At 39.7% G+C, this 25,547-nt stretch overlaps 1 protein-coding gene across 2 annotated transcripts in view; it reads left to right on the plus strand.

Annotated features, from left to right (window-relative positions):
• The window catches only part of Rad54l2 (RAD54 like 2), a 144,673-nt gene that overhangs the window by 11,792 nt on the left and 107,334 nt on the right, over positions 1–25,547 (plus strand). The window contains exon 1 of one of the 2 annotated variants that reach the window (XM_005326972.5): positions 14,249–14,483. The exons of the other annotated variant lie outside the window; for it this stretch is intronic. The gene's annotated coding sequence lies outside the window, so the exon portion shown is untranslated. Of the gene's footprint in view, positions 1–14,248; positions 14,484–25,547 lie in introns of those variants that run through there. 2 annotated transcript variants of the gene reach the window in all.

Here is a 25,547-nt window from a genome sequence, read left to right on the forward strand (position 1 = left end):
TTGGCTTTGAACTCGCGATCCTCCTGACTCAGCCTTCAGAGCTGCTGTGATTATGGGCTTACACCACCGTGCCTGGCTTTATTTTTTATGTGGTGCTGAGAATCAAACCCAGTGCCTCACACGTGCTCTACCACTGAGTCACAGCCCCGTCCCATTTTTTTTATTTTTTCAGCTTTCTTAGTTTTCTTTCCATGTTGTATAAGTTTTGAGTTAGTCAAGCTAAGGCCTTTTCCTATCTTCCCTCCTTGGCCTCATGCCTCTCCTTGTGAACCTCTTGTCTGCCTCCTTCTCCGGAGGTGAGAAGGAGATGAGGAGAAAGAGGAACTAGTCTGGAGATCCAGACCTTCGGTGTGGTGGCTGGGTACAATCTGGGAAGACATCCTGTAGATGGTGAGGTGAAAGATAGGCTACAAATAGAAAAGAGAAATGGATGGAGGGAACAATGGGAAGATATAATTTTTCAAAATGTAATTATTCTCACCTCCTTAAAAATTATGGGTGCATCTTCTTCAGGTCACTCACTTGTTCATTCTTTCCTTTATTCATTGAGTTTCATGTGCTGGGCAAGGAACAGGGTCCTATTTAATTTTTATAAGATCTTTTAATTATTATTGGTGCATTATATTTGGATATACTGTTGGGATTTGTTGTTACATATTTGTACATGTACACAATATACAATATAACAATATAAATTGGCCAATATCACACCCCAGAACTTTCCCTCTCCCTCACTGTCTCCAACCCCTTTGTCTCTTTCCTTTACTGATCTCTTCCCTTTGATTTTCTTTGATTTCATATCTACCCCCATATTTTTTTTCATTTTTCCTCTCTAACTTCTGTATATGAGAGAATACATACAACTCTTTTTTAAATCTTTTTTTAAGAGAGAGGGAGAGAGAGAATTTTTAATATTTATTTTTCAGTTTTCGGCAGACACAACATCTTTGTTTGTATGTGGTGCTGAGGATCCAACCCAGGCCGCACCTATGCCAGGCAAGCGCGCTACCGCTTGAGCCACATCCCCAGCCCCTACATACAATTCTTAACCTTCTAAGTTTGACTTATTTCACTTAACAGAACAAATTTTATGTAACATCCATTTTCCTGCAAATGACTTAATTTCATTTTTCTTTATGGCTAAATAAAACTCCAATGTGCATGCATGTTTACATATATATATATTATATTTTCTTTATTTATTCATCAGTTGATGGACACCTAAACTGGTTCTGTAGTTTGGCTATTGTGAATTGTGCTACTATAAACATGGGTATGCATGTAGTACTGTAGTAGATGACTTCAGCTCTTCAGGATAAATACCAAGAAGTGGTATAGCTAGGTCATATGGTGGTTCCATGCCTAGTCCTTTGAGAAACCTCCATGTTGATTTCCACAGTGGATGTACTGATTTGCAATCCCACGAACAGTGTAAAAATATTCCTTTTTCTCAACATCCTCTCCAACATTATTATTTGTATTCTCAATGACTGTCATTCTGAGTGATGTGAAATGAAATCTCAGTGTAATTTTGATTTAATTGCTAATTATTTTGAACATTTTTTCATATATTTGTTGGCCATTTGTATTTCTTCTTATGAGAATTGTCTGTTTAATTCATTTAACCATTTATTATTTGGGTTATTTGATTTTTTTGGTGTTAAGTTTTTGAGTTCTTTATGTATTTTATTTATTAACCTTCTGTCAGAAGAGTAGCTAGCAAAGATTTTTTTCCCATCCTGTAGGTTCTCTGTTTGCATTCTTAATTGTTTCCTTTGTTGTGCAGAAGCTTTTTTAAGTTGATGCCATTCTATTTATTAACTCTTGGCATTATTTCCTGAGCTTTAGAAGCCCTATTGAGAAAGTCTTGCCTGTGCCTATATGCTGGAGTGTTGACCCTACATTTTCTTCTAAGAGTTGCATGTTTTCTCTCCTAATTCCTAAGTCTTTGATCCATTTTGAGTTGATTTTTATGCAGGGTGAGCGATAAGGGTCTAGGTTTATTCTTCTACATATGGAAACCAGTTGTCCCAGCACCATTTGATAAAGAGGCTGTCTTTTCTCCAATGTATGTTTTTTGGTACCTTTGTCAAGGATCAATTGACTACAGATGTGTAGGTTTGTCTGCGTCTTCTACTCTGTACCATTGGTCTATGTGTGTGTTTTTATGCCAGTATTAGGCAGTTTCATTACTATAGCTCTGTAGTATAATTTGAAGTCAGGTATTGTGATGCCTCCAGCATTATTTTTTTGGCTTAAAATTGCTTTGGTTCTTCTTAGTCTTTTGTTTATCCAAATGAATTTTAGGACTGTTTTTTTCTAGTTCTGTGAAGAATATCATCAGTATTTTGTTGGGGATTTCACTGAATATGTATGTTGTTTTTGGTAGTATGATCATTTTTAACAATGTTAATTCCGCCTGTCTATGAAAATGGGAAGTCTTTCTATCTCTGAGGTCTTTTTCAATTTCTTTCTTTCTCTCTTCTCTCTCTCTCTCTCTCTCTCTCTCTCTCTCTCTTTTTTTGTGGTGCTGAGAATTTAACCCAGGACCTTGTGCATGCGCCTGAGCTACATCCCCAACCCCTCAATTTATTTCTTAAATGTTCTATGGTTTTTTTGTACAGGTCTTTCTTTCTTTGGGGGAATGGGTAGTTTGGATGTATTTGGGTTTATTAACCACTCATATACTGAAGGACATCTTGGTTGCTTCCAGTTTTTGGCAGTTATCAATAAAGCTGCTATAATTATCCATGTTCAGGGTTTTTTGTTTTGTTTTGTTTTGTTTTGTGGGTACCAAGGATTGAACTCATGAGAACTCAACCTCTGAGCACATCCCTAGCCCTAAATTGTATTTTATTTAGAGACAGGGTCTCACTGAGTTGTTTAGTGCTTCGCTTTTGTTGAGGCTGGCTTTGAACTTGTGATCCTCCTGCCTCAGCCTCCTGAGTCCCTGGGATTACAGGCATGTGCCACCAGGCCCAGTTAATATGCAACAATAGTCAGTAGACTTCAGATGTAGTTTATCACATAGTGTTAGAATATACTTTACAAACATTAAGGTAAGTTGTAAAGGTGACAACATTTTCTGTGTAGCATTTTTTAAAAATATTTTTTAGTTAAACATGGGCACAATATCTTTATTTTGTTTATTTATTTTTTGTGGTGCTGAGGATCGAACCCATGGTCTCACACATGAGAGATGAGTGCTATACCGCTGAGCCACAACCCCAGCCCCTCTGTGTAGCATTTTAAGACATATTCTAAATGATATGTTCAGAAGCATGGCAAATGAAAAGAATGGAATTTAGATTGTACCACCACACCTAGAAAATCTGTGTGTTTAAACTATAGATATGCTTACATATGAGACAATAGTTTTTATAAGAATTTTTGTTTTCTTTTTTGATGCTGGGATTTGAACCCAAGGGTGCTCTACTATTGAGCCTACATCCCCAGCCCTCTTTTAAAAGTTTTAAAATTTTCAGGCTGGGGATGTGGCTCAAGCGGTAGCGCGCTCGCCTAGCGTGCGTGCGGCCCAGGTTCGATCCTCAGCACCACATACAAACGAAGATGTTATGTCCGCCGAGAACTAAGAAAAAAAATATTAAAATTCTCTCTCTCTGTCCCTCTCTCACTCTCTCTTAAAAAAAAATTTTTTTTCAATCTGGGCAAGGTGGCACACACCTGTAATCCCAGGAACTTGGGAATCTGAGGCAGGAGGATCTCTAGTCTGAGGCCAGCCTTAGCACTTATCAATGCCCTGAGCAACTTAGTGAGACCCTGTCTCAAAACAAAAAATTTAAAGGGCTGTGGATGTGGCTCAGTGGTTAAGCACCTCTGGGTTCTATCCCCATACCAAAAATAAAATAAAAATATTAATTTTTAGACAGGTCTTCCCAAGTTGCTTAGGAAATAAATTGCTAAGTGGTCTCCAACTTGCATTCCTCCTGCCTTAGACTCCCAAGGTGCTTGGATTACAGGCATGTAATCCATATGCCACCACACCAGTCCAAAAGCTCTTTTAAGTACAACTAGGAACTCTGATTATAAGGAGAGATGGGGGTATATTTTAGACCCCACAGGCAGGAACTGTAGTCCTTCCCTTCCTCCCTCCCTCTGGAGCTCTCACCTCAATTTTCCTCTGCCTGGATGCTTCAGAGATTTCTGTGTCTTTGAAATTTGATTCCAAATTCCTTGGATATGCAATTGATTTGGCTTACTTTTAATCAAGTATTCTCTCTGGGCCAATCAGCTATTAGTAGTTAAGACACATAACACAAACTACTCACCCCTGGGGGGTAGGTAGTTTTATAAAGGGGAGAATGGGCTAAAAAGTCGCAAAGGTGTCTCCTGCAGCTCCTTCAGTGAATATTTACTGTGCTCTTACCTCTTAAAATGGTATAACTACTACTGGTCTAATGCCTGATATAAGTCTGCTTCCTCAGTGGATGTGGATGTAAGTTCTTAGGACCAAATTGTATAATTCTTTTTCCAGGGACAAAACTATCTGCCCAATATTTATGAAATGAAGTGTCAAGAATTTCAGAAAAAAAAAAAAAAGGGCTGGGGATGTGGCTCAAGCGGTAGCAAGCTCGCCTGGCATGCGTGCGGCCCGGGTTCGATCCTCAGCACCACATAAAATAAAGATGCTGTGTCTGCCGAAAACTAAAAAATAAATATTAAAAAAAATTTCAGAAAAAAAAGGGGCTAGGATTGTGGTTCATTGGTAGAGTGCTTGCCTAGCACATGCAAGGCCCTGGGTTCAATCCTTGGTACCACATAAAAATAAATAAGGGCTGGGGATGTGGCTCAAGCGGTAGCGTGCTCGCCTGGCATGCGTGCGACCCGGGTTCGATCCTCAGCACCACATACCAACAAAGATGTTGTGTCCACTGAGAACTGAAAAATAAATATTAAAAATTCTCTCTCTCTCTCTCTCTCTCTCTCTCTCTCTCTCTCTCTCTCTCTCTCCCCTCTCTCACTCTCTCTTTAAAAAAAAAATTTAAAAATAAATAAATAAAGGTATTGTTTCCAACTACAACTAAAAAAAAGAAATTTCAGAAAAAGAACTGGACTTTGGGTTTATGGAAGCATAATAGAAAATATGACGATTGGGCGCTACAGGGGCATAGGTTTACCAGCCAACAGGAAAAGTGGCCCAATCTCACATTGGACAATCACACATTTCTGAGCATCTAATAATTAACAACACCTTGGATGATGACTGTGGGTGACCTGGAAATGGTCAAGGAGTGGCCAATCAGGGGATTAGACTCCTTCAAGTATCTGAGCCAAAATGTTTTTTTCATAGGACCCTGCCAATAATTCTGTCCTCACAGGATTAAGGCTGTATTTTAATTATGTTTATGTGCCTGCCTCACCCAGGAGCCTCAGGGACTATGTGGTTTTTGTCTTTGTTTAATAAATCCCCAGGTTCTGTTGGATGAAACGGAATCCCCTTATGGCACAAGGATGGGCAGTGGCAAAATACATGCTCATTGAATCCAATTCTGTACCAGACTTTGGGGCTACTGAGATTGGCTGACATGCTCCCATCTGGAGCAATCAGATACAATTCCACTAAGAACAACTGGTATAACCAAGACAATTACACAAGTGCAGCTGAGTCTCAGGAATACCAGCCAACCTATGCAGAGAAAAGACCCTATTCTCCCTAGAAAAAGATGGTAGGCCCGTTGCAGTGTTGCACACCTGTAATCCTAGTGGCTTGGGAGGCTGAGATAGGAGGATGGTGAGTTCAAAACCAGCCTTAGCGCAGCAAGCTTAGCAACTCAGTGAGACCCTGTATCAAATAAAATACAAAATAGGGCTGGGGAGGTGGCTCAGTGGTCAAATGCCCCTGAGTTCAGTCCCCAGTACCCCCCCCCCAAAAAAAAAGGTGGAGGAATTAACTTGAAAGTGTAGAGACTGGACTGGGGCTGGGGTTGTGACTCAGTGATAGAGCGTTTGCCTGGCATGTGTGAACCACTGGTTTTGATTCTCAGCCCCACATGAAGAAAAATAAATAAAGGTATTGTGTCCATCTACAACTAAAAAATATAGACACTATTTTTTTCTCTAAATAATCCTGTACATACATTTCATGGTTTTAAAGAGCATTTGAGCCATTATTCCCATTTCCCTTTGCCTTTTTTTTTTTTTTTTTGTAAGGCTGGGATTGAACCCAGGACTGCCAGTCAAATGACTTATCATTGAACCACATCCCCAACACCATCTTTCCATTTGTTTCTCATCATCAAGAGCTTGTTATTCCCATATTATAGATGAATAATTAGCTCAGAAAGATTAAGAGAATTTTGTATAAGATTACACAGCAGGGCAGGGTTTGTAGCTCAGTAGTAGAATGCTTGCCTCTCATGCGTGAGGCCCTGGGTTTGATCCTCAGCACCACATAAAGATAAATATATTATGTCCATCTATAACTAGAAAAAAGAATTCAAAAAAAGATCACACAGAATATGAGAATTGCTGACTTCCTTGCTCCTTGAGGAAAAATTTCATTGATTGAAAGAAATTAAGGAAACTCCTAAAAACCCTAGGTTCTCTACATGACCTGTGTAACTCTACATCATGTACAATCAGAAGAATGAGAAGTTATTCTACTGTCATGTGTAACTAATTAGAACAGATTTTAAAAATTAAAAAAAAAACACTTTGAACTCTTAAAACAAAAACAAAAAACAAAAACAAAAACCCTAGGTTCTCTCCATACCTTAGAGCCCCATAAGTGGGGACCATTCCTGTTTCCCTTATCAAAAAAAAAAAAAAAAAGCAGTAATGTGTACCTGGTAACCACCATGCCCAGCCAAATCAATCTCTTTTATTTATTTATGACATTTCCATACAAACATATAATGTACTTTGATTTTACCCACCCTCCCTACTACCTTCTCTTGCCATCCCTTCCCTCATCTTCCTAGTACCTTTCTCCTTCTAGTTTCATGTAGTTTTTAATGTTTGTTTGTTTCTAGATTCCATATGTGAGAGAAAACATGATACTTGTGTTTCTGAAGTTGGTTTATATTTTTTCTTTGCTGCTTGTGCTTTTGTAGTGACAACTGAAAAATCATTGCTAAATCCAATGCAATGCACTTTTTTCCCCTAAGAGTTTTATAGTTTTAAATCTAACATTTAGTTCTTTAAGTTAATTTCACAAGTTCAAAGCCAGCCTCTGCAACTTAGGGAGGCCCTAAGCAACTTAACAAGACTCTGTTTCAAAATGAAAAGGGTTAGGGATGTAGTTCAGTGGTTTTGCCTCTGGATTCAATCTCTGGTACTAAAATTTAAAAAAAAGTAATCTTTTATATGGTGTAAAGTAATTTGAATTGTGTTTCTTTCTTTTTTTTAACACAATGCCTTTTTTTTTTTATGTGATGCTGAGGATCGAACCTGGGTCCCGCCCTTGTTAGACTAGCGCTCTATTCTTGAGCCACAACCCCAGCCTGAATTGTGTTTATTTTTATTGCTATAGTTATACATATCCTAAATATCAATCCCAATGATATATGATTTGCATTCTTTTTTTTTTAAACAGCACTGGGTCTGTAACCCACTTCTTCCATATGACAAGTGTTCTACCACTGAGCTACATACATCCCAAGCCATTTTTATTTTTTCAGACAGGGTCTTGCGAAGTTGCTGAGGCTGGTCCTTTTTCCTCAGCCTCCCCGGTAGCTGGAATTACAGGTGTGTATCACCATTCAGACCAAATGCATTCTTTTACTTTCAATATCTTGTTTTTCCTGTACCACTGGTTAAAAAGATTGTCCTTTCCCCATTGAGTAATTTTAGCACTCAAAAATCACTTGGCCAGCATGCCTAAATTGCTGAGGCTGGTGATCCTCCTGTCTCAGCCTCCTGAGTAGCTGGGATTATAGGTCTGTACCACCACACCCAGCAGTATTGACCAGCTTAACAGTATTAAGTCTTCCAGTCTATGAGCACAAGACATCTTTGTATTTATTTATTTATTTTTTTAATGATACTCTCTTCTTTCTTTCTTTCTTTTTTTTTTAAAGAGAGAGGAGAGAGAGAGAGAATTTATTTTTTAATATTTATTTTTTAGTTCTCGGCGGACACAACATCTTTGTTGGTATGTGGTGCTGAGGATCGAACCCGGGCCGCACGCATGCCAGGCGAGCGCGCTACCGCTTGAGCCACATCCCCAGCCCCCGTCTTTGTATTTATTCATGTCTTATTTCAGCAATATTTTATAGTTGTCAATATACAAGTCTTTTGTCTCCTTAATAAAGTTTATTTTAAACTTTTGTTCTTTTTGATGCAGGTACAAATGGAATTTTGTTTGGGGATGTATTAGGGACTGAACTCAGGGGCACTCACATCCCTAGCCCTATACTGCATTTTATTTAGAGACAGGGTCTCACTGAGTTGCTTAGTGCCTCGGTTGCTGAGGCTAGCTTTGAACTTGTGATCCTCCTGCCTCAGCTTCCTGAGCCACTGGGATTACAGGCATGCACCACTGTGCCCAGCAGAATTGTTTCCTTAATTTCTTTCAATACTGGGGATTATACTCAGAGATGCTTTAACATTGAGCTATATTCCAAGCCCTTTTTATTTATTTTTATTTTATTTAGTTATCAATGGAACTTTAATTCAATTTATTTATTAATGTGTGGTGCTGAGAAACAAACCCAGTGTCTCACACATGCAAGACAACTCTCTACCACTGAGCCACAACCCCAGACCCTAAGCCCTTTTTATTTTTTACTTTGAGACAAAGCCTCACTAAATTTCTTAGGGCATAAATTACTGAGGTTGTCCTTGAATTCCTGCCTCAGCCTCCCAAGTTTCTGGGATTGCAGGCATTTTCCATTGCACTCAGTTTAATATCTTTTTTGAACTTTTTTTTGGAGAGGTACCAGGGATTGAACACAGGGTGCTTAAGCACTGAGCCACATCCCAACCCTTTTTAAAAAATTATTTCCTTTTTAAAAAAAATATATGTTTTATTTAGAGACAGGGTCTCTGAGTTGATTAGGGTCTTGGTAAGTTGCTGAGGCTGGCTTTGAATTTGTGATCCTCCTGCCTCAGTTGGGATTACAGGCATGTGCCACTGCATCCAGCATTGAAGTTCTTTTTTTTTTTTTTGGAACTGGGGATTGAACTCAGGGGTGGGTACTCAACCTGAGCCACATCCCCAGCCCTATTTTGTATTTTATTTAGAGACAGGATCTCACTGAGTTAGTTATTTAGAGCCTCACCATTGCTGAGGTTGACTCTGAACTCATGATCCTCCTATCTCGGCTTCCCAAACTGTTGGGATTACAGGCATGAGCCACCATGCCCAGCTGAGCTGTTCATTTTTTTAAAAAATTTTTTTTAGTTGTAGATGGACACAATACTTTTATTTATTTATTTTCACGTGGTGCTGAGGATCAAACCCAGTGCCTCATACTCGCAAGGCAAGCGCTCTGCCACTGAGCTATAATCCCAGCCCTGAACTGTTTATTTATTAAAAAGTATTTTTTTAGTTGTGAATGGACACAATACTTTTATTTTTATGTTGTGTTGAGGATCAAATCCAGTGCCTCACTCATTCCAGGCGAACGCTCTACCATTGAGCCATAACACCGCCCTAATTTTTTTTCTTTTTTTGGCAAAATGTTGCTATTTATTAAAGGTAGGTAAAGGGTACAAAGGTGTTTATTATATTATTTCCTCTCCTTTTTCTACGTTTAATAAATTGAATAATTTAAACTTTTTACATGGAAAAGGTCCAGCAATATGCATGGTATGCCCATTTTAAAAGTACTATACTATAGAATAAGGCATAAGGTTATAAAAGGAGATCTTTGTTTATAATCAAAAAAAGTTAAAAATAGAATTATATTATTTACAAACATAATATTTATATTAGAAATAGGATTATATTATTTAGTTGATTTATATTCATTTTCAAAATAAATTGAAGTATAACTGTATAATGAAATGCCATTTAAGATAGTTGAAAGCGTACTTATTGACTTGGAAAGATATTGACAACATTTCAAGTGGAAAAAATGACTATAAAATTATAGGTTTTCAACTAAGGGAAACCTAAATGTACAAATAGATCAAAGATAGATTAATATACCTGCCATATTTTAATTTCTTGGACCCATGAAAAGAAGTTACCCAAAAGGAACCTAATAACAATTGAAAAGAATAATAGATTTAATTCTAGAATTTGGAACAAGAAAGATATTACTTTAATACCTATGTAAGGGAAATGAAGGGAAGGGAGAGGGAAGGGAATAGGAAAGACAGTAGAATGAATAGGACATAACTTTCCTATGTTCATAGATGAATATAACCAGTGTAACTCCATGTCATGTACAACTTACAAGAATGGGAAGTTATACTCCATGTATGTATAATATGTCAAAATACATTCTACTGTCATGTACAACTAAAAAGAACAAAAAAATAAATCTATATAAAACAGTGACATTCAGAGCCCCAAACAAGTATTTTAAAGAATTGATGCTAACAATCTCCACCTTTTCAGACAAGAGTACTTCATTATATATTCAGATCTGAGCTAGCACAGTAATCTAAGTTGTTTATCACACATAAAATCAAATATACAAAAGAGCCAGGTAAAATATAATAAGCTATCTATTAAATAAGTGTCAGGTATTGTAAATCAATGCAACCCAAAGCTCATAAAGTGATGCTGTATTTATAAAAGGAAAGAATGGTAACAGGAACTTACTGAAGGACTTTCTTTTTTTAAAAAAAAAAAAGAGAGAGAATTTTTTAGTTTTCAGCGGACACAACATCTTTGTTTGTATGTGGTGCTGAGGATCGAACCCAGGCAGCACGCCTGCCAGGTGAGCGCGCTACCGCTTGAGCCACATCCCCAGCCCATCTGTTTTTTCATATTCTAGTGGCACATTGCATGCAAGAATAAATGCATCTTTTACTTGCTTCTTCATATCTGGATGACATGCACCATGATCCAAAACTAATTCTCAGATCAACCTTACTGGGAATTGTATCCGGTGAAGCTCTACAATTGAGTCCCAGCCCTCATTTTGAATGTAAAGAAACCCTACTGATTTTTGTGTGTGATTTTGAATCCTGCAAGTGCTGAATTTATTAGTTCTAAGAGCTTTTGAAACATCTTTAGAGCTTTATACATAAAAGATCACGTCATCTGAAAACAGATAATCTAACTGCCTTTTAAATTTGGATTTCTTATTGCCTAATTGCTCTGATTAAGCCTTGCACTACCATGTTCAAAAGCAGTGGTGAAAAGGCATCCTTGACTTATTTCTGGTCTTAAGGAGAAAAAGGTTTTAGTATTTTGCCATTGCATATGATGTTGATTTTATATGAACACCTTTTGTATATTAAAGAATTTCCCTTATTTCCTAGTTTGTTGAATATTTTATTATGAAAACCAACACTTTGCTGCTAAAGTGACCTTGGAGTGGCTACTGAGAAATGGTGGGACCCACCTGGCACATCCCAGTTTTCTCAGCCAAACCTGGAAATCCAGCCAAAACCACTTATTATTTTTCCTATAGCCATACCTTTTCTCATGTTGTTCTCTGTTCAAGTCCTCTTCATACTTAAAGGACCTTCTTCAGCAAGTCTTCTTCCATTGCACTGTGCACCCCAAACTTGTGCCAAGGAGGCCCTCCATTTTCCCATGGCACATGATTTGTACTAACCTTGGAGAAATGACCTCACTCGGGGTATTACAATCCAAGTAGGGTCTGTCAGTCATGCTGAAAGCTGCAAGGGATCACCTACCTTTCCCTTTCATTTATAACATTTCACAGACCTCTCAATGATTGGGCCAAGATAAATTTATATTTATTAAGGATATTTATTGAGAGGAGGGGAGGGGGGATAGTAGGGGATAGGAAAGGTAGCAGAATACAACAGTCACTAATATGCCATTATGTAAAAATGTGAGTATGTAACAGATGTGATTCTGCAATCTGTATTTGGGGTAGAAATGGGAGTTCAAAACCCAATTTAGTCAAATGTATGAAAGATGATTTATCAAGAGCTCTGTAATGTTTTGAACAATCAAAAAAATTTTAAAAAAAGGATACTTATAGAATACAAACAGAGATATGAAAAATTGTGGTATATATGTGTATTAAGAATTGTAATGCAAAAAAGAGTACATGTATAATGGCATAATTTGGCATGAACATACTTTATATATGGAGTTACGAAAAATTGTGCTGTATATGGGTAATAATGAGTGTAATGCATTCCACTATTGTCATGTATTTAAAAAATAATTTAAAAAGGATTCTTATGGAGCTCTTCTGTAACTGTTCTAGGTGTTGAGGAACCTGAAAGATGGATAAATTCCTCTTTTCCTGAACTTCACAATCTCATTAGGGGAGAGAGATAATAAACAGATAAAGAAAATATCAGATAGCATCAAGTGCTCTGCAGATAAAATAGGGTGATGTGATGGGTAGTTTCTCTTTAATTCTTTACTTCTATCACAGTGTCCACTATGTTTCCTAGGTTGGAACTTAGGATTCTCCTGCTTCAGCCTTGACTATAGGTGCACACCACTGAATCCAGCATTGAGCAACTGCTGTAAATTGGATAAAGATCATGGGGGACTTCTCAGAGGAAACGGAATGGAATTATTTTCTGTAGGAATTTTTTCAATTGTTTCTATGCTGCATAACTTGTCAAATGTACATGATAATTTATTTATCAGTTACAATATCTGTGCTTATTCCTTAGGACAATTGATCCATAGCCTCTTCACACCCTCCCCAGGTTCAGCCCTGACAGTGATTCCCCCCAAAACCACACAATCTAGATGCAGAGCAAGAGACTGCTTTCCCACTCTATAAGGGTAGGCATCTAAGTGGGCTTACTGCATCTTTTACTACCCCTGACCTCTGGTGTCTCTGCCTTGGATTCTTCCCAGATCCTTAACAGTGCTAATATTCTTGGCTCAAGTTCACCTCCTTGGGATATTCTTATCCATTCCTTCTTCCTATGGTGTCTGTGTTATACCATTCTCTGTTTCAGTTTCTTTTCGGCATTTATTAAAATTTGAAATTTTAATAAATCCAGGTGTGTACTTGTGTGGTAGTGATAAAATTTCATTCAGGTGCAAGTAACTGATATCAGAGCCTTTCTGGAAAGTCGTTTGAGACAAGAGAGAAGGGTATCAAAGTAAAATTTCCCAATCTCAGAATTAATTAAGTTAATCTCACTTAAGTGAGAACAGAAAATTTGAGAACGTGTGAAAGCTGTGATGCATTAGGAGCACTTTCTGTAGATTTAAATTCTGATAGTTTGGGAAAACACTTGTATTTTTTATAACCTAATTTTTCTCGAAAATTAACATGTCTGGTATCCAAAGGTATGAAGGCCCAGAAGAGAAGAGAGGTGGGGATGAGAAGGGAATTTTTATATTCTTAATTTCGCGAGGGATAAAAACCTCAAAGAAAAAATCCACTTAAGTATTTTTTTCCTTTTTTGTCATTTCAATTCTTGGGAGAGGAGAAAGAGAAATCTGGGGCTAGAATGGAGAGGTATGCTAACAATATACTTTTATCGGTAACTCAAGCCCAAGGGCGCTGAAATTTCTAATTTTAGGGAGGAAATCTTCCATCATCCTTAATCTCCATTTGTGTGTCCGTGATTAAGAAAGACCCTTCTTGCCTCTCCTTCTCTTCCAGGTAATTCTGAAGGCAGCTTCAGCCAACAGGAAACGGAACGGCAGGATCGGGTAAAGGGGAAAAAAGTGACAGTTGCGTGGTGCTCATCAACTTTGGAGGTTGAGAGCAACCTCTGTTGGAGGGGAGAGTAGTAGAAAAGCAATCGTCGTTGGCAGCATTAGCACTGACTATATCCCAATGTGGAGCCCCATATCTCTGCTCCTGGCACTTGCATCATCCCATCATTCTTCATAAACCTCTGAGTCTATCCCCAACTGAGGAATGAGGAGGAACCGAGGCTCAATTGAGGCATTAAGCAAGCTATCAGTGCACTTTGTTGGTGGCTGGAGGGTGCAAACCTATTCCGTTGTACCCACTCAAGCAACCAAACCGGAATCTGCCTGGTATTTCTGTACCACATTCACTCCTGAAACGGTCCTTAGCAGTAGATAAACGGCTTTATTCAGGAAAGAATCTCTATATACCCTTCTCAGAGGAGTCTCTGGTCTGCTCGCAGCGGAACTATTCTGTCGGCGGCGCTTGTTCCCGTCCGGGTGGGCGGGCGCGCGGGCCGGGAGGGGGACGCTTTGTGGCGCGGACCGCGAGCGGAGGCTGCGAGCGCCGCCGCCGGAGAAGACCGACGCTCGGCCAGAGTCAGCCCGCGGCGCCCGGGCCTGGCCGGCTGCTTCCCGGCTCTGCTACTGCCCCGGTCCCGGCTGCTGTAAACACCGTCCAGGCGAGTGCGGCGGAACGTGAGGTCCTTAGGCCTTGCCCGGTCCGGTGCGGCCCGGATCCGTGGCACGGGAGGTGAGAGCCGGTGCTGGTCCCCGACTCCCCGCCGGGCCGCTGGGACCCGCAACAATGGGGACGGAGTGGAAACGCTGCCCGGGCCCCTGGCATGCAGAGGCCTGGGGCACCGAAACGGTCCTAGTGGCCTTGGCCTTTGGGGCATTGGGTTCGACCTGGGAAACTTCCAATGGCTGGAGGCTCGATGGGGGTCTTGGTCTCGGCTCGGGGCCTTGTTGAGTTGATATTTGGGGATTTTGTAGTCTGGCAATGGAATGATAGAGCTACAGAGACTCAACTGTACAGGTTGTGTGCTCTTGGCGCTCGATACTGGCGCCTCGGAGGCTGACCATTGCGGGGTGGATAGGGGGTGGGTTGTGTTTGGAATTTGAGGGGCATCAGTGTGCATGGTCCCTGAAGCTAATAGGAATGCCTCTCCTCCCGAAGTCCGGAAATTTGGCAGACTGGGGTCAGAGTCGGGTAGAAGAGGCATGGGGAGTTTAGCTCCTCGGGGTTTACTGTATCATGACTAGTTCTTGGAAAGGCACGAGCTCAGCTGGGCACAGAAAGGAGAGTTGAGCAAAGAGCTGGTCCTCCGTGACCCAAAAGCACCGGGATAAAGAATGGTTTCTCAAGCAGAGAACTCGACACAGGAGTAGTAACACCCATGTGAGTACTGTTGGCTGCTTGGGATTAAGGTGAAGCCGGTGGGAGTTGTGATTTGGGCAGTGCCGAGGAGGGTTGGTAGGCTGCTGAGGTTGGAAAAATAAGCTTCATGGTGGGTCATGGTCGTGGCAATCTGGGAGATGAACAAGGGAATTTGCAGAGTGGGCTTCCTGATAGAGGATGACCTCTTCCTGCGGGGGAGTGGGTGACTCAGATCTGTTAGAATTCCCGTCGCTTGCCAGCCAATGTGACTGACTACATTGATTTCTGGACTTTGAGGTGGATGAAACCAAAAGGGTATTTGGAGGCTTGATGAGTTTGTTCTTGAGTAGAAGACCGTGTGGACTTTTAATTTTTTTTAAAAAAAATTTATTGTCAATTAATCTTTATTTTATTTATTTATATGCAGTGCTGAGAATCAAATCCAGTGCCCTCTACATGCTAGGCAACTGCTCTACCACTGTATTATGTCCCTGACCCCTCTTTATTGTATTTGATAGAATGCTGTCCTCTGTCCTCTGTTCGTTTTTTTTTTCTTTGTTTTAAATTGTGATTCATATTTTCTTTCTTTTTTTTTTTTGTACTGGGGATTGAACCCCGGGTGCTTTACCACCAAACTACATTTCCAGTCTTCTTTATTTTTTTTTTATTTTGAGACAGGGTCTTGCTAAATTGTCTAGGCTGACTTGCAATCCTCCTGCCTCAGTTTCCTGGGTACAAGGATTATAAGCATGAGCCACCATGCTGGCCTATACTTTCCTTTTAGCACTGTGGGTATTGTTTTTAACTCTAGAGAAACTTAGACATTATATATGTAAATTCTAGGGGTTGTTAGTCCAATTCTTATAAATCTAAATTAATTTTTTAAATTAATTTATAAAATTTAAATTAATTTCACTGATTTATGTGCCATTGTTTAATTCCTAGAGAGGAATGTGAAAACCCTAAATGTTTATGTTATTAAAATCTCTTTCCATCTCTAAATCCATGAAATTTCATTTTCTCTTATTTCTGTGAAGTGATTACATTGGCTCTATTAAATCTTAGTGACTTGGGGCTGGGGATGTGGCTCAAGTAGTAGCACGCTCACCTGACATGCGTGAGGCACTGGGTTTGATTCTCAGCACCACAAAAAAGTAAAATGAAGATATTGTGTCCACCTAAAGCTAAAATATAAATATTAAAAAAAAATCTTAGTGACTGTCATTTCAGCACCCCTGCTGACTCTCACAGGACATTATCTTCACTAGAAGTGTTATCTGTCTTCAGTGACTTTGGTCTGTACACTGGTGGCCTGTGACATTGAAAGACAGGTTGCAAACTCCGACTCTGAGGCCTGCAATTGTGCACCAGAGCTCTGTATGTATTATTCAAGCAAAAGTTGGTGTGTTGTCTGTAGATAAGATATTAAAGAGAACTTTTCATGAGGAAAAACAGTATCAGACTCATTGTGCTTTCTGAATTTAGAGTTTGGGATGTACTGCCTAATTGGAGGCTAATATAAATTTCAAGTTGAGATGTGAGGTAATTCTATTTTTACTTGTATTGACAGTTCTATTCTAGTGATTGATTTTTTCTTAAGCTTTAAAAAATTATTTCCCTCCAAAAGTTTTTTTTCTCTTTTGAAAAATTTCTATCTTTAAGTTTTTTTATTCTTTTATAAACCTATGTCTGATGCATTGTGTTAGGAGCTGTGTTAGACATCTTCACAGCGGTGGTGATTTTTTTTTGTGTTGTGCATGTGGAGACAGAGTCTTGCTGTGTTGCCAACTTGTGGCCCAAGTGATCATCCCATCTGAACCTCCCAAGTAGCAGACAGTACAGACATATGCCACCATGCCTGGCTTAGTGATGATATTTTTGACCTTTTGATAGTGTCAGAGGTGGTCGTACATCTTTGAAGAAAGAAGTGATTCAGGTATATCAGATTTTATTCAGTAAAGCTGTTGAAGAGTTGTTTGTTTGTTTGTTTGTTTTATGGTGGTGGGGATTGAACCCAGAGCCTTGTTCATGTTAAGTCAAGTGCTCTGCCACTGTGCTACCTCTCTAGGCCATGAAGCTTTTTTTTTTATTTTTTAATTTTTTATTAGTGTACTTATAATTATACCTAATAGTGGAATTTATTATGCCATATTCATATATGTACATGTCATAATTTACTTAATCTCCTTTGATGAAAAGGAGTACCTTTTCATTTCCTCTTAAAAGTTTTTATAGTGTATTAATTTTCAGTAGTGACAATTGTTCATGTTTGCAGGCAGAAAACATAGTTATAACTGTGTGTTAACATTGGTATGGGATTATTATTTTTTAAATTATTTTTTTAGTTGTTGTTGGACACAATACCTTTATTTTATTTATTTTTCTGTGGTGCTGAGGATCGAACCCAGGGCCTCACACATACTAGGCAAGCACTCTACCACAACCTCAGCCTTGGTATGGGATTATTTCATGTCATTTTATTTAATATACCTGTTAAATTTAAGTTCCTGTAGAAAAACATAGGAAAATTATTTTGTTTTGGTATGTTGCTAAATGAGCAGTGGTTTACAGATACGGTGTATATGTTCAGGTTGCTTAAGAAGCCATCATACTTTCCTTTCCACTGTAGTCTTTTTTTTTTAGAGAGAGTGTGAGAATTTTAATATTTATTTATTTTTTTTAGTTCTCGGTGGACATAACATCTTTGTTTGTATGTGGTGCTGAGGATCGAACCCGGGCCGCATGCATGCCAGGCGAGCGCGCTACCACTTGAGCCACATCCCCAGCCCTCCACTGAGGTCTTTGGAGCATGAAAGCTCACTTCCTATGTCTGCTTCAATATATGTAGACTAGGAGTGTCTCTGATGCTTGGAATACTGTCCCCTGTAATAGCAGGAATAAGACTGAGTTAAGACTCAGTCTCTTTGAAGTTGCTTGCCTCTTAATTTTTACTGCATAAACTTGAATGATTTTTTTCTTTAGTTGTTTTTTTTTCAGTACTGGGGATTGAGCCGGGTGTCACTTTGCCATTGAGCCAAATGCTGAGCCCTTTTCATTTTTTATTTTGTGACAGTGTCTCATTAAGTGGCTTAGGGCCATGCTAAATTGCTGAAGGCTGGTTTTGAACTTGTAGTCTTCTTGCCTCAGCTTCCTGAGTCTCTGGGATTATAGGCATGTGCCACCATGCCTGACTCCTTTAGTTGTTAACCTTCATTCTAATCTAGTAAAATGACAGTTCTGCCCTTTACTCTCTTCTTCTCTTTTTACATATATATCTTTTTGTTTTTGGTACTGGGGACTGAACTTGGGCTCTCGACCACTGTGCCACATCCATCCCCAGTCCTATTTTGTGTTTTATTTAGAGACAGGGTCTCACTAAATTGCTCAGTGCCTCACTATTGCTGAGGCTGGCTTTGAACTCCCAATCCTCTTGCCTCAGGGCCTTCTCCCCCAGCTGCTGTGATTGATTATAGGTGTGTGTCACAGTGCCCAGCTCTGCATATATATCTTGACCAAAAATAAATGAAGAAATTTAAAATCAAGACACTTAAATCATAGTAAATTATTTGAGCTAGTCCTCATTTTTCATCTGGAATATTCACTTGTTTAAAAAACCTGGGGGCTGGAGTTGTATCTTAGCTGGGTAGAAAGCTCGCCTAGCACATGAGAGGCTCTGGGTTTGATCCTCAGCATCACATAAAAATAAATAAATAAAATAAAGGTATTGTGTCCAACTACAGCTAAAAATTAAATATTTTAAAAAAACCTGGATCATATGTTGCTTTGAAGGCAAGATGATTACTTAAATGGCTACTTAGTTAAATGAATCAACTTCAGAAAATCTTGGAAAGAGATTTTGCTTTCTTTAGAAAAATTCTGAAAGTTGCCTAGTGTAGTAGTCTTTGGAGACTTCCCACCTTTGTTTCTTGCTGACTTTTTGACCCTGAGTAAACTCTTAACCTCTCGGAGCTTTGTTTTTATATTTTACTTTATCTGTAAAAATGAGGCTATAGAATTGCAAGTTGTAGAGAGGACTGGAGATGAGGGCCTTTTGCTTCCTGGGTGGTCAGTGCTGGCTGTTAGTGGAAGTTAGTATATATTATTATGCAGTATTAGTGGTAGGAATGTGACTAGGTGCTCTGTAGGGGTGAGGAGCCCAATTTTCTTGTTTGATGAGGAAGGTAGCTGTGGAGTGTGCATCTGCTGGTACTAAGGGAGGGAAATTATTAAGGTAGTCTTTATCTAGTACTGGTAAGCAGGAGTCCACACTATAAAGTCCAAGGTCATTCTTGGCACTGGTACGTTTTTTTTTTCCTGGCAGTTTCTGTGGTAAGCCAGGAGGTACTATTTGACATGTTCTTGATTGGGAACAGTGGGCATTCCCATTGACAGAGCACTGGAGTGTGGCAGGCAGCATTGTGTTCTCTGTGGTCCCTGATCAGGATGTTTCTCTAGCTTTTTTTCCTGCTGGCATCAGGGACCTGAATTTGGTCCTTTTGTCTAGAAGGCTCCAGATGCAGGAGAGATTTGTCATCTTTTTTTCTAATTGGGGCTACTTTGCTAGAACCTAGGATTCTGTTCAGACATGTTTTTGATGAACAGAAGGTTCACAGGCTTGGTTCACAGGCTTGGTTATAGAATTGTTCTGTTTTATTTTTTCTTTCTTTCTGTGTGTGTGTGTGTGTGTGTGTGTGTGTGTGTGTGTGTGTGTATTGGGGGGGAGGGGAGTCTACTAATATTGAAGAGGAAAATTAAATAGAGCCCAGAAGTGATTAGAAATAATTGGGCCCTGTTGGGTACATTTGCTCACACCTGTAATCCCAGCTACTTGGGTGGCTGAGGCAGGAAGATTGCAAGTTCAAGGTCAGCCTCTGCAACTTAGTGATATTCTTCAAAATAAAAAATAATAAGGGATGGGGGTGTAACTCAGTGGTAGAGCAATCTTCAGTACCGCACTGCACCAAACCGACTGGCCTCTAAATCCCTTAGAGTCTTGCCCTAGTTAAGTTCCCCCTTTATTCAGGGTGGCCTTTAATTTCAAATAAGAGTAAATAAGGAGCTAGGGATGTAGCTCAGTGGTAGAGTGCTTGCCTAGCATATGTAAAGTCCTGGGTTTAATCCCAGCACATGCCCACCTCCACCCCACCTCCAAAAAAGTAAATAATATTCCTTTGGCCTTGAAATTGTATCTACACTCTGGTGTGGCTCTGCTTGAACATCTTACAAGACCCTTTATGGTCTGGTCCCTCCTGTATCTTCTAGTTTCTTCTCTGCCACAGTTTTTCTGGCATATGAGGCTCAGTTCTAATAACAATTTTATAACTCCCTGAAGGTCTCAGCATGCTCAGGATATTCCTTCTAATAATTTTTCTTCTCATTCAAGAAGTCTTTATGGCTCAAACCAAGAGTTCAAACATTACCTTCTCTCTTCCTTCCTTGTTCTTGCTCTCTCTCTTCCTCTCTCTTTAAAAAAATTTTTAAAAAAATTTTTTTCTTGTGGTGCTGGGACTGTACCAATTGCTTCAGGCATGCTAGGCAAGTACTCTACTACTATGCTTCATCCCCAAGATCACAGCTTCTCCTAATGAAAACCTTTGGTTCCTCCTGGGTCCAGCAGAATCTCTCTCATGACATTGCAGTTTGTCTGTAAGCTTCTTTCATAATTATACTATACTGTTAAGGTTTGGTATTTTTGTGTGCTGTACGTGCCTAGATTGTAATCTACTTGAGGGCAGGATCTTGTTTGTGTGTATGTGAGTGTGTGTGTGTGTGTGTGTGTGTGTGTGTGTGTGTGTGTGTGGTGCTGGGGATCTAACCCAGATCCTCATATGTACTAGGAAAATGCTCTACCACTGAACCATATCACTAGCCCTTGTTTATCTTGATATCCTAGCACCTAACCATTTCTGGCATACCGTTGCTACTTGGCAAATGTTGAGTCAAAAAACGAATGACCTCTGCTTATAAAATGACTTGAAATCATTCCATGTGGAGCTGGTGTTACAATGAGTGTTCTGACTTTTTGGCTGCATCTTATCCATGCTGAAGCAGTGCCTCCAGCTTTGTATTTCCAGGTTGCTAAAGGCAACACTTGGCTGTGAAAATGTGTTGCTTACTTCATATGGTCATGGTTTTCAGGCTGGGGGCTATTACTTGTTCTCTTTGGGTCTTGCAAAAGTTTTATTTGGGAAAGAATGTGGTAAATTTTTTATTGATATTATCTAGATTTTTCATTGCTCATTTACTGTTCTGAGTACTTTGTCCTCATGTATCAAGAAGTAACGAGTCAATTTTGGCCACCAGGTCTCCCCATAACTACTGCCAGCATACTACCTGCCTGGGAATGAAAAATTAATTTAGCATGAAGGTACTGTGACTTTTGCTGACTGGATTTTGAAGACAGCCGAACTCGTTGTGTCAGTGTATGCAGGAAATATGTTTATTTGACTGAACTATTCGTGAATTTGAATTAAATAACTATGAAAATATTTACCAGTTTTCTACTCAGTCTAATGCTGTACTAATCCTGAAACTGATGTATTAATTCTTTGTCAGGAGACTGTGTTTTAAGTTATTTATCAAGAAGGCACAGCATTATGCTGATTGTGGTTTTTTTTTTGTTTTTTTTTTTTGAGACAGGTTCTCACTCAGTTGCTTAGTTTGTCCTCCAACTCATGATCTTCCTGCCTCAGCCTCCTGAGTAGTTGGATTATGGACATGTGCCACTGCATCTGGTTTACCCACCTAGTTCTTAGTGGGAAAATAAGAGGATATCATCTAAATTCATCTAAATTACTCTCTAAATTAAATATTTTCATAGTTTATCAGACCACATAGAAATCCTCCTGAAGCTGGGTGTTAGGTAGTTCACTGAAGTCTACATAATGCAGTTATTCTTTTGTGTAAGTGAGAAACATAGCAAATTATAGAAAAGGAAAACATTAAGAATAACTATAGTTAGGTTAAGGTAAAAATTGGTATGAGATAAAAGGGAAAACTGAGGAAAGCGTAGGCACTTTAATTTGGCAATAGCCAAATTATTTTGAGAGCAGTGTTGAGATATCAAGAAGTAGTTATAGGGGGCTGGGCTGTGGCTCAGTGGTACTGCGCTTGCCTAGCATATGGAGGCACTGGGTTCGATTTTTAGCAGCACATAAAAATAAATGAATAAAATAAAGGTTTATCAACATCTAAAAACAATTAAAAAAAGTAGTTATATAGTCTGGAGGCAAAAAGAATATGGAAAATTTCAGCCAGCACAGGCACATTGTAGGTACTAGCAGTGGCTTATGGTTTTACAGCAGCATTGACGAGTTAACATTAGTTACATTAAAGAGAAATGAAAAGTGTTTGTCTTACCATGGAAAGTTAACTCTGCATATGTTTGTTATACTTCATAAAACACTTCTATGTATGCATACTTTCTTCATCCTTCCAACATCCCTGTGAGGGAGATGACCCCTGAACAAGCAAACCTGAAGTAGTGTATAGTGGCTTGCTTTAAAATACACAAAGCCAACAAGAAAAAAAGCCAGTTTTTTTTTTTTTGAAGGACGAAAAGTTTATTTGGGGTCTCATGTTTTCAGAGGTCTCAGTCTATAGATAGCTGGCTTGGTTTGCTTGAGGTTTCAAGGTACCTTGAGGTACCTTGAGGTATCAGGGTGGAAGAGTGTGGCAGAGGGAGGTGACTCATGATGATCAGGAAGCACAGAGATTCCACTTGCCAGATGCAAAATATATATCCCAAAGGCAAATCCCTAGTGCCCACCTCCTCCAGCTATACCCTGCGTGCTTTCAGTTACCATCAGTTAATCCCTATCAGGGGACTAATTGGGTTAAGGGTGTCATATCCCAATCAGTTCACCTCTAAATTTTCTTGCATTGTCTCACCATAAGCTTTTGGGGGACATCTCATGTCTAAACCATAACATTATGCCCCAACCCCCAAAAGCTCATGCTTATCTCACAATGCAAAATACATTTAGTTCATTTCTAAGAGTCCCCATAGTTTCAACAGTTCAAGCATTGCCCAAAAGTTCAAGTCTAAAGTTTCCTTTGAGGGCTGGGGATGTGGCTCAATCGATAGCGCGCTCGCCTGGCATGCGTGTGGCCCGGGTTTGATCCTCAGCACCACATACAAACAAAGACATTGTGTCCGCTGAAAAACTAAAACATAAATATTAAAAAAAAAAAAAATAAAGTTTCCTTTGAGACTCAAGGCAAACTCAAATTGTGAGCTCCTATAAAAACCAAAAGCAGTTTACAAGTATCTAACATAAAAAGATCCAGAATAAACATTTCCATTCAGAAAAATGGTGGCATATAAAGAAGGGATGGGACCAAAGCAAGACCGAAATCCAGCTGGGCAAACAAGTTTTTTAGTTCTGTGTCTGGCATCTGGAACATATTGCATTGTGATGTTCTCTCCAAAGGACTTGTATAGCTTTGCCTCTGTATCCTTACTGGTTGCAGTCCACACAGCCTCTCTGTTGGCTTGCCTCTGCTCAATTTCTGCAGCTTTCCTCAGCTGATGTCCCATATTACTGGAATTTCTTAATCTTGGAGGGTCTTCACTGCAGCTTTGGCTTCCTCCTCACATCTCCATCCATGGCCCTCTCAGGGGCTGCCCACAGGGTCTCCAACCCTGAGGCACTTTGCTTGGCCTCCTAGGCATTCCTTTGAAATCTTGGTGGCAGCCTCCATGACTCCCTAACTCCAGCATTCTACATTCCTGCAGAATCAGCATCACTATTGATGCCAAGGTCTGCTGCCATCTCAAGCAGCAGACAAGCTTCCAGGGACCCTGGCTATAGCAGCTTCTGAGTGCCTGGGTGGCTGAGCACATTGAAAAAACTTCCTAGGCCTCTTTGTGCAAGTAGGGGGCCCCTTGAGTCTGAGTGTGGTCTTGCCAATTCCTGAGATGTCTTCAAGCCATTTTCCTTATGTCTCTGGGCAAAGTCTTTAGCATTCTTTTTAGTGGTTCTAATGTCTCTAAGAAGTGTAACTTCCTTCACCCCTGTCTTACTCCCACCTTTCAAGTTCATATCAAATAAACTTGGGTAAAAGCCACCAGCAGTATCCATGCCACCTTCTGAATGCTATGCTATCTAGAAATTTCTTCTGCCAGATCACCTTTCAATTCAGCCTCACAGAAAGTCTCAGGACAACTTCTTAGCCAGAACAGAACATGAATGGCCTCTAGTCCAAGTTCTAGTAGAGTCCTCCTCCCCTGAAACTTCATGAGCCCTGTCTTTACTGTGCACAGACCTATCAGTATTCTGGTCTTCTGAACTCCCACCAGAATGGCCCATTAAGCTTCATTTATAACAACCTAAAGCATTTCCAGCTTTCACTGCTGGAACATCTCAAAATTCCTCCTACAAATTCCAAATAACTCCAAAAGCTTCTGAACCACATGATAAGGTTAGTCACAGCAAAGACCCCACTTCTCGGCACCAATTTCTGTTTTAGTCAGCTTTTTTTTTGTTGCTGTGACTAAAATACCTGACAAGAACAATTTTAGAGGGGGAAAATTTTATTTCGGGGCTCACGGTTTCAGAGGTTTCAGTCCACAGACACCTGGCTCCATTCCTTGGGGCTTGAGATAAGGCAGAAAATATGGTGGAGGGAAGGGACTCACATGATGATCTGGAAGCAGAGAGAAAAGCTGGATCTTTTTAAAATATATTTAAAAAATTTTTTAATTTTTTTGATTAGTTATACATGACAGTAGAATTCATTTATGCCCTTTGATACATAAATGGGGTATAATTTCTCATTTTTCTGATTGTACATGCTGTAGAATCACATTGGTTATGCTGGGTCTTGATGCTAATTTTCTCTTTCTTTTCTTTTTTTTTTTTTTCTTGTAATAGGGATTGAACCAGAAGTGATTTACCACTGAGCTATGTCTTCAGCTTTTTAAATTTTTTTATTTTGAGATCGGGTCTCACTGAGTTTCTCAGGTTGGTCTTGAACTTGTGATCTCCTGCCTTAGCCACTTGTGTTTCTGGAATTACAGCATGTACCCAGCTTAATGCTAGTTTTCTGATTCTAAGTTCAAGGTTCTTTTTATGTCCTCAAATGATATTGGCAGGGCTCCTTATTCCAGTCTTTGCAAACAGAAGATACACAGGAGGTGCTGGACAGGGAAGTCTGCTCTGTTAAGAGTGTCCCAGCGGGGGGGCTGGGAATGTGGCTGGAGCGGTAGGTTTTAGGTTCCTCTGAGCTGTGGGTTCAAGTGGGCACATCAAACTTCAAGGAAATGAGGAATGTGTGTTTCTTATCTCTCTTCCTTGGTGCCATCTGCATTTGAATGTAATTAATTGAGTTGGAAGCAGCCATTTTTGGAACCTTAAGTTTCCTTGGGGGGCTGGGGATGTGGCTCAAGCGGTAACGCGCTCGCCTGGCATGCGTGCGGCCCGGGTTCGATCCTCA

This window comes from Ictidomys tridecemlineatus, chromosome 3 (assembly GCF_052094955.1).
Source record: "Ictidomys tridecemlineatus isolate mIctTri1 chromosome 3, mIctTri1.hap1, whole genome shotgun sequence".
Classification (NCBI taxonomy): Eukaryota; Metazoa; Chordata; class Mammalia; order Rodentia; family Sciuridae; genus Ictidomys; species Ictidomys tridecemlineatus.